This window comes from Polypterus senegalus, chromosome 3 (genome assembly GCF_016835505.1).
Source record: "Polypterus senegalus isolate Bchr_013 chromosome 3, ASM1683550v1, whole genome shotgun sequence".
In the NCBI taxonomy this organism is placed as follows: domain Eukaryota; kingdom Metazoa; phylum Chordata; class Cladistia; order Polypteriformes; family Polypteridae; genus Polypterus; species Polypterus senegalus.
Genome location: NC_053156.1, coordinates 106,689,657 through 106,702,318, shown reverse-complemented (window position 1 = coordinate 106,702,318; position 12,662 = coordinate 106,689,657).

Genomic DNA, 12,662 nt, shown 5'->3' with positions numbered 1-12,662 from the left:
TAGAGGGGCAACAACGAGTCCAGCTCAGGGCAGCAAAGGAGCAGTACAGGAGAAAGCTGGAGCAGAAGTAGAAGAATAACAGCATGGACATGTGGGATGGGATGAAGATCATCACTGGCTGCAGCTTGAAGCGGGTGCCACCATCGAGAGAGACATGGAGAGAGCAAACCAGATGAACAACTTCTTTAACAGGTTTGACCACCCTAACCCACTCTCACCTCGGAGTACAGCACCCTCCACCCATCTTTCTGCTGACACCAGCATAGGAGAGAGTTTCCCCCCACCCACAATTACAGCAGCCCAGGTAAGCAGAGAGCTGAGGAGGCTTTGTGCCAGCAAAGCAGTGGGTCCAGATGGAGTATCGCCACAACTGCTGAAGGCCTATGCGTTGCAGCTGGGGAGTCCTCTACAGCACATCTTCAACCTGAGCCTGGAACAGGGGAGAGTCCCGAGGTTTTGGAAAACATACTGTATTGCATCACCCCAGTCCAAAAGGTATCACGTCCTAGTGAGCTGAACGTCCTAGTGACCTGTCACTCTGACGTCACATGTGATGAAGACCATGGAGCAGCTGCTGCTTCACCTCCTGAGGCCACAGGTCCGACATGCCCTTGACTCTCTGCAGTTCGCATACCAGGAGAAGGTGGGAGCAGAGGATGCCATCATCTATATATATCTATATCTATATCTCCCACTTGGACAAAGGCAGTGGTGCTGTAAGAATTATGTTTCTGGACCTCTCTAGTGCCTTCAACACCATCCAACCTCTGCTCCTTAGGGACAATCTGACAAAGATGGGAGTAGATTCATACCTGGTAGCACGGATCGCGGACTATCTTACAGATAGACCTCAGTATGTGTGTTTTGGGAACTGTAGGTCTGACATTGTGGTCAGCAACACAGGAGTGCCACAGGGGACTGTACTTTCTCTGGTCCTGTTCAGCCTATATACATCAGACTTCCAATACAACTCGGAGTCCTGCCACATGCAAAAGTTCGCTGATGACAATGCTATCGTTGGCTGCATCAGGAGTGGGCAGGAAAAGGAGTATAGGAACCTAATCAAGGACTTTGTTAAATGGTGCGACTCAAAACACCTACAACTGAACACCAGCAAAACCAAGGAGCTGGTGGTGGATTTTAGGAGGCCCAGGCCCCTTATGGACCCCGTGATCATCAGAGGTGACTATGTGCAGATGGTGCAGACCTATAAATACCTGGTAGTGCAGCTGGATGATAAATTGGACTGGACTGCCAATACTGATGCTCTGTGCAAGAAAGGTCAGAGCCGACTATACTTCCTTAGAAGGCTGGCGTCTTTCAACATCTGCAATAAAATGCTGCAGATGTTTTATTAGACGGTTGTGGCGAGCACCCTCTTCTATGCGGTGGTGTGCTGGGGAGGCAGCATAAAGAAGAGGGACGCCTCACGCCTGGACAAACTGGTGAGGAAGGCAGCCTTTATTGTAGGCACAGAACTGGACAGTTTGACATCCATGGCAGAGTGACGGGCGCTGAACAGGCTCCAGTCAATCATGGAGAATCCACTGCATCCACTAAACAGTATTATCTCCAGACAGAGGAGCAGCTTCAGCGACAGACTGCTGTCACTGCCCTGCTCCACTGACAGACTGAGGAGATCGTTCCTCCCCCACACTATGCAACTCTTCAATTCCACCTTGTGGGTAAACGTTAACATTATTCAAAGTTATTGTCTGTTATACCTGCATTTTATCACTCTTTAATTTAATATTGTTTTTTTATCAGTATGCTGCTGCTGGAGTATATGAATTTCCCCTTGGGATTAATAAAGTATCTATCTATCTATCTATCTATGAGACGACCCCCAAAACAGAAATGGTTTAACAGGTGGAGGCCACTGATATTTCTCCCTCCTCATCTTTTCTGACTGTTTTTTCACTAGTTTGGCATTTGGCTATGGTCAGTGTCACTACTGGTAGCATGAGGCGATACCTGGACCCCACTGAGGTTGCACAGATAATCCAACTTATCCAGGATTGACATCAGTACGTGCCATTGCCAGAAGGTTTACTCTGTCTCCCAACACAGTCTGAAGGGCATGGAGGAGATTCCAAGAGACAGGAATCTACTCTAGGAGAGCTGGAGAGAGGTGTAGAAGGTCCTTAACCCATCAACAGGACTGGTATCTGCTCCTTTGGTCAAGGAGGATGAGCACTGCCACAGCCCTACAAAATGACCTCCAGCAGGCAACTGGTGTGAATGTCTCTGACCAAACAATCAGAAACAGACTTCATGAAGGTGGCCTGAGGGCCTGACGTTTTTTAGTGGGCCCGGTGCTCACTGCCTGGCACCGTGGAGCACGATTGGCATTTACCATAGAATACCAGAAGTGACAGATCCACCACTGGCGCCCTACGATTTTCACAGATGAGAGCAGGTTCACCCTGAACATATGTGACAGATGTGCAAGGGTCTGGAGAAGCCGTGGAGAGTGTTATGCTACCTGTAACATCATTCAGCATGACCGGTTCGGTGGTGGGTCAGTGATGGTCGGGAGGGGCATATCCATGGAGGGATGGACAGACCTCTACAGGCTAGACAACCGCACCTTGGCTGCCATTAAGTATCGGGATGAAATCATTGGACCCATTGTCAGACCCTATGTTGGTGCAGTGGGTCCTGAGTTCCTCCTGGTGCACAACAATGCTCAGCCTCATGTGGCGAGTGTGTACAGGCAGTTCCTGGAGGGTGAAGGAATTGATACCATTGACTGGCCCCCATGCTCGCCTGACCTAAATCCAACAGAACACCTCTGGGACATTATGTGTCAGTCCATTCGACGCTGCCAGGTTACACCTCAGACTGTCCAGGAGCTCAGTGATGCCCCGGCCCAGATCTAGGAGGAGATCCTCCAGGACACCATCAGTCGTCTCATTAGGAGAATGCCCGCCACTGATATTGTCAGGCATGCATACAAGCACGTGGGGGCCATACAAATTAGTGAGTATGATTTTGAGTTGCTGCAATGAAATTTCTGCAAAATGGATCATTTTTTCACTTTGATTTTCAGGGTGTCTTTGAATTCATTAATTAATGAATTAATTTTCATTTTTATCAAATGATGTAGCATCCTTTCATCCCTAACACATTACCCAGTCCATATCAATACAGCATGATTTTTTCCCATTGAGATCTGATGTGGTTTCAAAGTGTTTTTTTTTTATTTTAATTTTTTGAGCAGTTTATTTGCAAGTCTTATTGCATAGATTTTGTTATCTTATTTTAAAAAAAATATTTTATATATACTTATACTTTAAAAAGTATTATTATATTGTTTTTGTTTATAAAGTTTAGAATAATCACCATAAAATTATTAATAAAGATTATTTTTATTTAAATTATTCACAGATCATTCAATTTTTAACAAAATATAACATTAATGTTGTAAGGTGAAATGTTGCAATCCTTAAGGCATATAATGCATTTAAAGAGCACAGTAGATGATTCTACACTTCAGTATGTACATCTGGTGTGGAAGAAATACAATTTAATGAATGAGTCATTGACAGGAGTTAGCCATGTGTATGTGTGGCTGAGTGTTATTCACAGGAAAATCATCACCACCCAGCCAAATGAAATTTGTCACACGTATAAAGAATGACCCTAAAGAATTTTTTTTTAGAGTTTGAAAAATAAAAAGAGGTTTAGAGATTTTTTACCCAAGTATGGAAAAAATAACATTGCCAATTTAGTTAGTGGAAGTGTTCAACCACATCTCTGAATGCACCCTATTTCCCAATAAAGAAGTATGCTGATCCAAAGCATAGTATCTCAAGTGCATTCTGACTGGCTGAACAAGACTAACATATTATAAAATATATGTACACAAAATTTAATTAGTTAAGATGAGTAAAGAAACCACTTCGTGTTCTGTCAGTGAACTGCCAGATAAGTTTTTGAACAAAAAACAGATCTTTGTAAAAAACCAAAACAAAAAAAAATATAAAGTGAAACCGAAGCCCAATATGAGAGACAATAATCGTGGTTGAGAGACCAGGAGGGCCAAAATTGAAAGTATACGAGAAAAGAGCACGAAGATAATCTTTGAATATTTCAGGAATGTGGTATCCACAGATCCGATAAGTATACATACCTATTGCCTTCCTTTTATTCCATCATGTCGATCATGCATGGGTCTCAATGTTAGAGGCCACCAGAAAAAACACTGGTGGGTTTTGAAGACCCAAAATCAAACCAAATCATGACACTCAGATGAGTATTACTGAAACAGCAACAAAAATATTTTACAGAATTACAGTGATATCTGCAGATTTTAATGTCAGCGGGTCTCATGACTGCACAGTCAACATATAGTAATAAGCAAAACATTTCAGCCTTTCCACATCATGACTGATATTAGTAATTTGGAATTTAGGGAGGATTACTATGTCCATTATCATTTTTTTAACTTACAAAAATGGAATAATAAAAGTTTGATCGACTATGCTGCGGAAATTGGTGTCATTATATACACCAATCACAGCAGATTAAATTGATCTGCCATTTCATTAAAGGGTCTGTTTCGCCCCTGATTAAAAAAATCTTCTAGGCTGACACGACTTATTATATTTTCACAGTTCACACTCATTCCAGTCTGTAGGGTTCCTTGCAATCAATTTTCTATCTTTTTTGAAGCTCTGCTTTCTTACCTGTTTGCCTGCAGAGTATTAAACTGTTACATTTGTAATATGCTGCTTAAACTTAGTTTAGAAAGTTGCCAGCTTATTTACTGAATATGCACAAGAATGAGCAACTAAAATACAAACCCCACTTCCAAAAAAGTTGGGACACTTTCTAAAAATTCAATAAAAGCTAAACTCTGTAATTTGGTGAATTCACTTGAACCTTTATTTAACAGGCAAAAGGACAAAGATTTTCAGTGTTTTCACCGAGAAACTTAATTCTAGTTGTTCAACTTTAGAAAAATTTAAAAAAAATTAAATTTAGAAATTGATGCCTGCAACACACTCCAAAAAAGTTGGAACAGAGGTAAAGTAATACTTTAAAGGCTATAACATTCTGTAAGGATCCTCAGTTAGCGAGTTAACTGGTAGTAGGTGTGGGTATCAAGATTGGGTATAAAAGGAGCGTCCATCAAAGGCTCAATCTTTGCAAGCAAAGATGGGTTGTGGATCACCACTTTAGAAGAGAATTTAGGTCTGTCACCATCTACAGTTAAGAAAATTGTGAAAAGATTCAGGGAGTCAGGAGAAATCTCTGTGCGTCAAGGCCAAGAGCGAGAACCACTGCCGAATGTGCGTGACCTTTAAGGCCTTAGGCAGTATTGCATTAGAAACCGTCATGCTACTGTGACAGACATAGCCACACGGGCTTCGGAGTGCTTTGGGAAACCATTGTTGCTTAACACATTTCACCACCGCATCAAGAAATGCTCACTGAAACTGAATTATGCAAAGAGGAAGTCATACATCAATATTGTACAGAAACGGTTGCATGTTTTCTGGGCCCAAGCTCATCTGAGATGGACTGAAAGACAATGGAAACTTGTTCTGTGGTCAGATGAGTCCACATTTCAGCTTGTTTTTGGGAAAAAATAGACGTCGGATTCTATCTGCCAAAAATGAAAAAGACTACCCAGATTGTTATCAATGAAAGGTGCAAAAACCACCATCTGTGATGGTATGGTGGTGCATTGGTGTCCATGGGGGATATGTATATATGTGCATGGCACCATTGATGCAGAGGCTTACATTGGAATTTTAGAGAGGCATATGCTCCCGTCGAGACGTCTTTTCCCAGGAACTCCATGTATATTTCAGCAGGACAATGCCAGGCCTCATTCTACACAAATTACAAAAGTGTGGCTTCGTAGACAGGGTCTGTGTGTTTGACTGGCCTGCCTGCAGTCCAGATCTGTCTCTGTCTCAGATCTGTCTCTTCTATTAAAAATGTCTGGCACATCATGAAGAAGAGAATCGGACAACGGCGACCACGGACCACTGAGCAGCTCAAGTTTTGTACACATCATGAATGTGCAAAAATTCCACTTAAAAAACTGCAACAATTAATTTTTTCAGTTCCCAAATGAGTAAAAAGTACAATTAAAAGAAAATGGGATGCGACCCAGTGATAAACTTGCCTTTGTCCCAACTTTTGTAGAGTATGTTGCCAGCATCAATTTCTAAATTTGTTTATGTTTAACAGATACAATTAAGTTTGTCGGTGAAAACACTGAAAATCTTTTCTTTGTCCTTTTGCGTCTTAAATAAAGGTTCAAGTGAAATACCAAATTACAGATTTGAGTTTTTATTGCATTTTTAGGAAGTGTCCCAACTTTTTTGAAAATGAGGTTTGTATCTGCATCATAAATTAGGATTTAATACTGTCCCATTAAGTGAGGAGTCCCCTGAGAATCTGGATAGAAGCTTACTGGGAAAAACCTCCAAAAGAAATACGTCATGCAAGTTTGGAAAATATGAAGCTGAGATATGATGGAACAGATTAGCCCTTTCGGCATAATAAATGAGCTGAGTGCTAAATGAGATAAACATATTGTAGGAATTTAAACAAAAATTTCTTGTGGTACCCCTATAGATTAGACTGTCAAAAGAAAGGAGGGATCCCTCTGGACCTTTATCTCCATATTATTAGAATTTAATTGGTATAAATTGGTTGCAATCCTTTTAAAATATCTATGATTTTTTTAAACTGGACTATAAGTATGGTAACGATAACCTTACTAATTGTTTTTTGCTAGTTTAATAAAACGTGGATATACAGCACCCTTGCAAATTTAATATCAGAAACAAATGGCATCAAAATATGATGCTTTTATTTAAAACATAGCATGAATATGGCAAAATTATTAACAAAATAGTATGTTGAAGCATACTACAAACAAAAAGAACTGAATATAAAGGCGCTGAGACTAAATTTGGAGAATGGGAGCCAACAGCCAAAAGACATTAAAACAAACTGCACTTAATCCAACCCGACACTAATGTCAAGCAACACATTTTCTACCCTGTTTGGCTAATCTCTGCAGTCCAGGTGTTGAAATAAAGTGAATGCGGTGGGGATTTAAGAGGATGCACAGCAATCAAATGAACTGGCTTTCTTCACTATCATTTTGTACGCTAACTAAAATGTGACATATTGTTGGGTGATGACATTCCTCGATTAGAGTCCTCACAAACATAAGCACTAGCTGGCCCCTTTTTAGTGGTCAGATCTTTAGGTAGTTTCATGCTACATGTAAACTGTGTCCCAATATTATGAATTGGCAGATTCTGAAGGAACTGGTTTCAAATGATGACATTATTTGAAACAAAAACCAACAGCCCTAGGACAAGGGTTAATAACCACTGTCTTCATTATAAAAAATAGAAAAGAAGATAATGAAAAAATATATAAGCAATGCTGTAAATGTCATCATGGCATATTGTTCTGGAGCACTTTTATCCAACAGCTTATTCCACCTTGGTGTTCCAGAGGCATTTTGCCAAAAAACATTAGACTACATAATGTCTTTTTGTATGATCCCTATAATTACTCTAGTCAGTGTAATCACTAGGGGGTGCCACTGAGCCCCCAACCTCAGACACAGTAATGCCCAACACGCTTTTGGGTTTAAATAAAAAATATTTATCAAACCACAGCACCTTCACAAATAAGCACACTTCAAAGATCAATCACAGTACCAATAAATCAACCATTTTCTTCCTCTTTCTTTCCTCCTACTGAGTGTTCCCTGCTGCCTCCCAACTCTGACTCTCTCTAGGTGTGGTAGCAGGCTTTCTTTTAAAGTCGACCTGTGAATTGCTTCCGGCTTTCTGTCTGAGTCCTTTGAAACAGTTCCAGGTCGTTCACAAACCAGGACAATCCTCCTCCAGAATTGCCCTGTGGTGGTTCCCAAAGACCCCAACAGAGCTACGTCACTGGACTCCGACTGCCATGCCACCCTGCGGGTTTCCTAAAGTGATCCAGTACTGAGGAACACTTACACGTGTTATGGCCACCTGGCCATAATTTGTTAATCCTGGCCAGACTGCCTGTCCTCCCTTCATGGCACCTACATCAGCTATGTATTACAGACATAGCACAGGGACAATATTTTTAGATATACTATAAATAAATTAGTAAATTAATTAATATATATACTCATTATTTGTGCCATTGATTGAAGTGCAGCCAAATTAGTGGGGGTACTCTTTTTATAACAATACAGTGACATTTGATCAAAGAGTTGGTTAGGATCCCTGTGAAGCTTTAAGCATCGCGATGTATCAATATGTTACTGAAGAGAGTAAAACTTTTATCGTTGTGATACAGTAACAGTATATAGAAAAGGGATTGGGGTGAGGGGAGAGGTGATTATACCATGAAGATTCATGGCTTTAAGTGAGTTTGACCCTGTCATGCCTTCACCATGGAGCAGCTGAAGTATTGCTTTGCTAACAAAGCCTTGGCATTTGACTTTATGGGGTAGACCTTGGCCTTCCAGTCAGCCTCTTGGTACTCCTCTGCCAACTCTGTGTCCACTGCAGACAACATAATAATATCTGGCTGGGAAAAGGTTGTTATGATCTCTCTCGGGAAGACCAACTGCCTTCTGAGGTCCACCAGTATCTGCCATGCTTAGTTTGGTATGAGTATGTTGTCTATGTTCTGTGCAGGTGCTTGTGACATATTTCTTGGCTTAATGAACATTGTAATGGTGGCTTTTGTTGCTTCTGGAGTGCAGTTTGCTGCTACCTTACAACTCTCTAGGACCTCTGCCAGTTTTTCCAGGTCTTGGTCATGGCACCATCTAAAGAGTCCCTGGGTCAACACCACCTTGCATCCTGATAGGATGTTCTGGAGGCTTGCCTTGTTTTTGCCACACAGTGGGTAGCCTATGTCACTTCCAAACCTTTAGGTAAGATTCCGTGGGCATGGGAGGGCGTCAAATGTTGCCCTTATCAGAAAGCAGAGTCTGGTTTGTGGAATCCTCCAAATACCTGATCAACTAATGTGTCTATTCACTGTTGCATCCCACAGGGTCCAGGCTCCCTGGCAGCCCTGAAAATACTGGCTTTATGTAATAATAATTCTGCTCTTACCTGGTGACCTCATCTACTACCATCGCCCTTCACTGCTTTTTGGTGGCTTTTAACCAAAAATGTTGTGGTGCTCCCCCAACCCGAACCAATATGACTGATCTGGACTGAACCTATCACCTTTCTGTGTTGCAGGCTGGAGACAGCAAGGTCTGCCTCAGTTTGCACCTTCCACTTGCAGCCTGTGTGTGTGGGGACTTAGCATTTCTTATGTGCTAGTCAGGGGACTCACCTCAGCTCTGATGGGAGCTCATGTACTGTATATTCTAGGCGAAGAGGCCTACTTCTGAAAAGCAATGGAGGAAGTCCAACCACTTTTGGATTTAGCTGTTGGCTAGGCTATCCATCCTGCTGACCATTAATGAGGAAGTTTTACAGATTTACAGTGGCCATATCACTCGTTGATATATGTAGCTCACGTTGGCAACACCACACACATCCTAGGAAGATGGCTTTGATCAGTCTTTGCCAGGCCCTCCACAGGTTGGTGCTTGGCTAGTTTCCCCATCTGTGTGGAATGGGCTCTCCTCCAATGAAAAAAGTGGTCTTGTCTTGCAGCTTAATCTTAATTCCTACCCATGTAATCAGTTTGTCCAGGCACTTATGAAGTCTTCTATGCATGGAGCAGTCTGAAGGATGCTTGTGACATCATCCATGTAACTCCTCAATATAGATGCAGTGCAACATTGAGGCCATAAACTATAAAATGCTGCTAAGAGTAAGATGCAGAGCAAGTTAATTTTTTTTGTAAGGTACAACTGCAGGGAATTTGAAATAGCAATATGAAAACAACATAAAATGACTATTGATGCTGGTGGCTGTGGTAATGAATGACTATTATGACCTAAGCACCACTCACAGATTTTAATATTAGTGATTTTATTTTTGGTAAAAAGTTACACTTTAGATTAGGCACTGCAAAAATGCATCTATTACTTGTATATTTTTTATGTAACAAGACCTTAACAAAGACTTCTTTGTGTCTTCATAACACTTACAAAGCTCAGTGAAGTGTTTATTCATCTCTAGAATGTGACCTACTAATAAAACTTCACCTTGGAATGGCCTGAGATGGCTTAACTGAGACAATTTTCTTTTGATATCATGTATTTTTTATACGACCTGAGAATCTTTCATATTACCAAGTCCTTTTACCATCATGTCAATATACCACACTGCACAGAGATGAATAACCAATCTACTGATGTTTTATAAGTGTTATGAAGGCCAAATGAAACTTTTATTAAGGTCTTGTTACATAAGAATAAATGAGCAATTGATGCATTTTTGCAGTTCGTATACTAAAGTGTTATAATTTGTAAAATAAATTTAGAGAAAAGCCAAGCAAAATGACACCTTTTACAAACCTTTCTGAAAATTTTTTTTCACTTTGCCATTATGGATTATTAAGTGGGCAAATGTATTGTCACACATGTGTGATTAGGAGGGAGATGAATCGACCAAGTGGAGGTAATTACCCGACAGGCCAGGGGGTGCTGGGCTGCACTAAGCCTACCACTGTTATCTCTACAGGCCAAAGATGAGAAAACCTGCCTGATTCAACATGATTTCTGTTTCCGGTGGCCACACTGACATCACTTCCGGCTGTGGTGGCCATACTGATGTCACTTCCAGTTCCGGCACCTGGACTGACATCACTTCTGGTTGCAGCCAAATGATGTCACTTCCTCTTTACGGCCTATAAAGCCGCCATCTTTGATCAACCTGATCAGTTCAATCTAGAACTCCATTCATGCACATCGGTGCTTATTTAAAAAAACATTTTGCAACCCCAAACCTTTCCAGTGTGTTGGGACTCATTCTTTTACAGTATCTATTTAAAATTAAATCTACAACACACAGTGTGCAAAACATGAAGGGGTCGGGATACCTTCTAAATCCACTGTATGCACCTCTCATTTGTATTCCAAAATTTTAAGTAGTAAGTCATTTGCTTTTTTCACTTACACACGTAGCTGATACTACAGTAGATTGTAATACAATAAAGAAGGAAATAGCAGTTCATATGATGTTTACCTGCTCTTCTGAATTCACTTGGCTTTTTATAATACACAACAGGTCTCTCATCTACATTAGAGTTGGCTTGTTTGCTTAGTCAATGACCACTTACCTTTATGTTTTCTCTGTCTTCTGTTCTGGAATTCCTAATTCCAATTTATAACCTTCCATCAAAAAAAAAATATATAGAGGCTCATTTGATATTTCTAAATGGTGCAGATTTATATTCCTGTTTATGAGTTATATAACTCAGGTTAGAGGTTACCACATATGGCACTGGCTGCCTTATAATGCTTCTTGCACATTACTACTGTTGCAAACGATCCCCTGACTAGACCCTTTATACTAACAAAGCAATTGTCACACACTGTGAGCCAGCAGGCCTTCCTGGACTATGCAAAGCACTGTCATCTTTGTTTCCATTTTCTCTCAGTTCTGCATGTGTGCTATTCTTAAGCATATACATAAATCATTAGGATAAAATGACATATCCAGTCATTGGCTTCAGAGCCACTGCACAGATAAGCAGCTAATGAATGACTTGAGAATGTTTCTAAATGTTTGGTTATTTTTTAATCTGGGTAATTCCAAACACAGCATTTAACAAAAATTATGCAGCCCTATCTGTACACTTCATCCCGCGTAACTTCATAAAAGGAACTGTGTATAAAGGAATCTTAAACATGATGGCCCATATCAGATTTCATTGGAATAGGGTAAATGTCTCAGTGTTTCTGGAAAATTATAATTCATGTGCTGTTGCAAGGGAACACATCTATGTTACATTGTGATCATCTTTATTTGTTAGATCTTTAAGCCAACAAAACATGATAACAATTGTTATATCTCTATGTATTACAGGACTGTAACATTACAATTGTAGTTTTCTTCACAAAATCAAAAGGCAAAGTTTCCAAAATAAACATACTATCTAGAGATTACTAAATTTAATGAAGGGAGTACATTGATAATGAAATGACTGCATTATATATATATATATATGTCAACTGTGTAATCTTAACCTTGTTTTATTAATTAAGTTAATATTATTTATTAGAAAATCACATGTTTCTTCTCTACTGTACAAGTCCCTTTCGTTAATAATTCAGCCTGTAAATTAAAACGTGTAGTTTAGAGTCCCGTCTCAATGCCAAAAACACAAATAATGTATATGTTAGCTTCTTGTTGCACAATTTTTTTTCACAAGGCACCACAAAATTCTATTAAAAAATAGGGTAAATAAATGATTAATCCATTCCTATACACAAAAATATTTGCAAACCATCATCAAGACATTGTTTACAATGTATTGTAAACTATAATGATTACAAGCCAGTTGTTTGCTTTTGATACATTTTAATCCATAAATAATTAGGTAAGCAGTGTACAATGCATACTGTTTGTTAAAAACATTGACAATAAAAATGAAAAAAAGTGTGTATGCATAGCATGCTGTACATGATAGTTATTTCATTTGTGACATTTTGGAACCACTGCAAACAAGTTTTATTTTACTGACTGATGATACCAGGATAGCCTTTG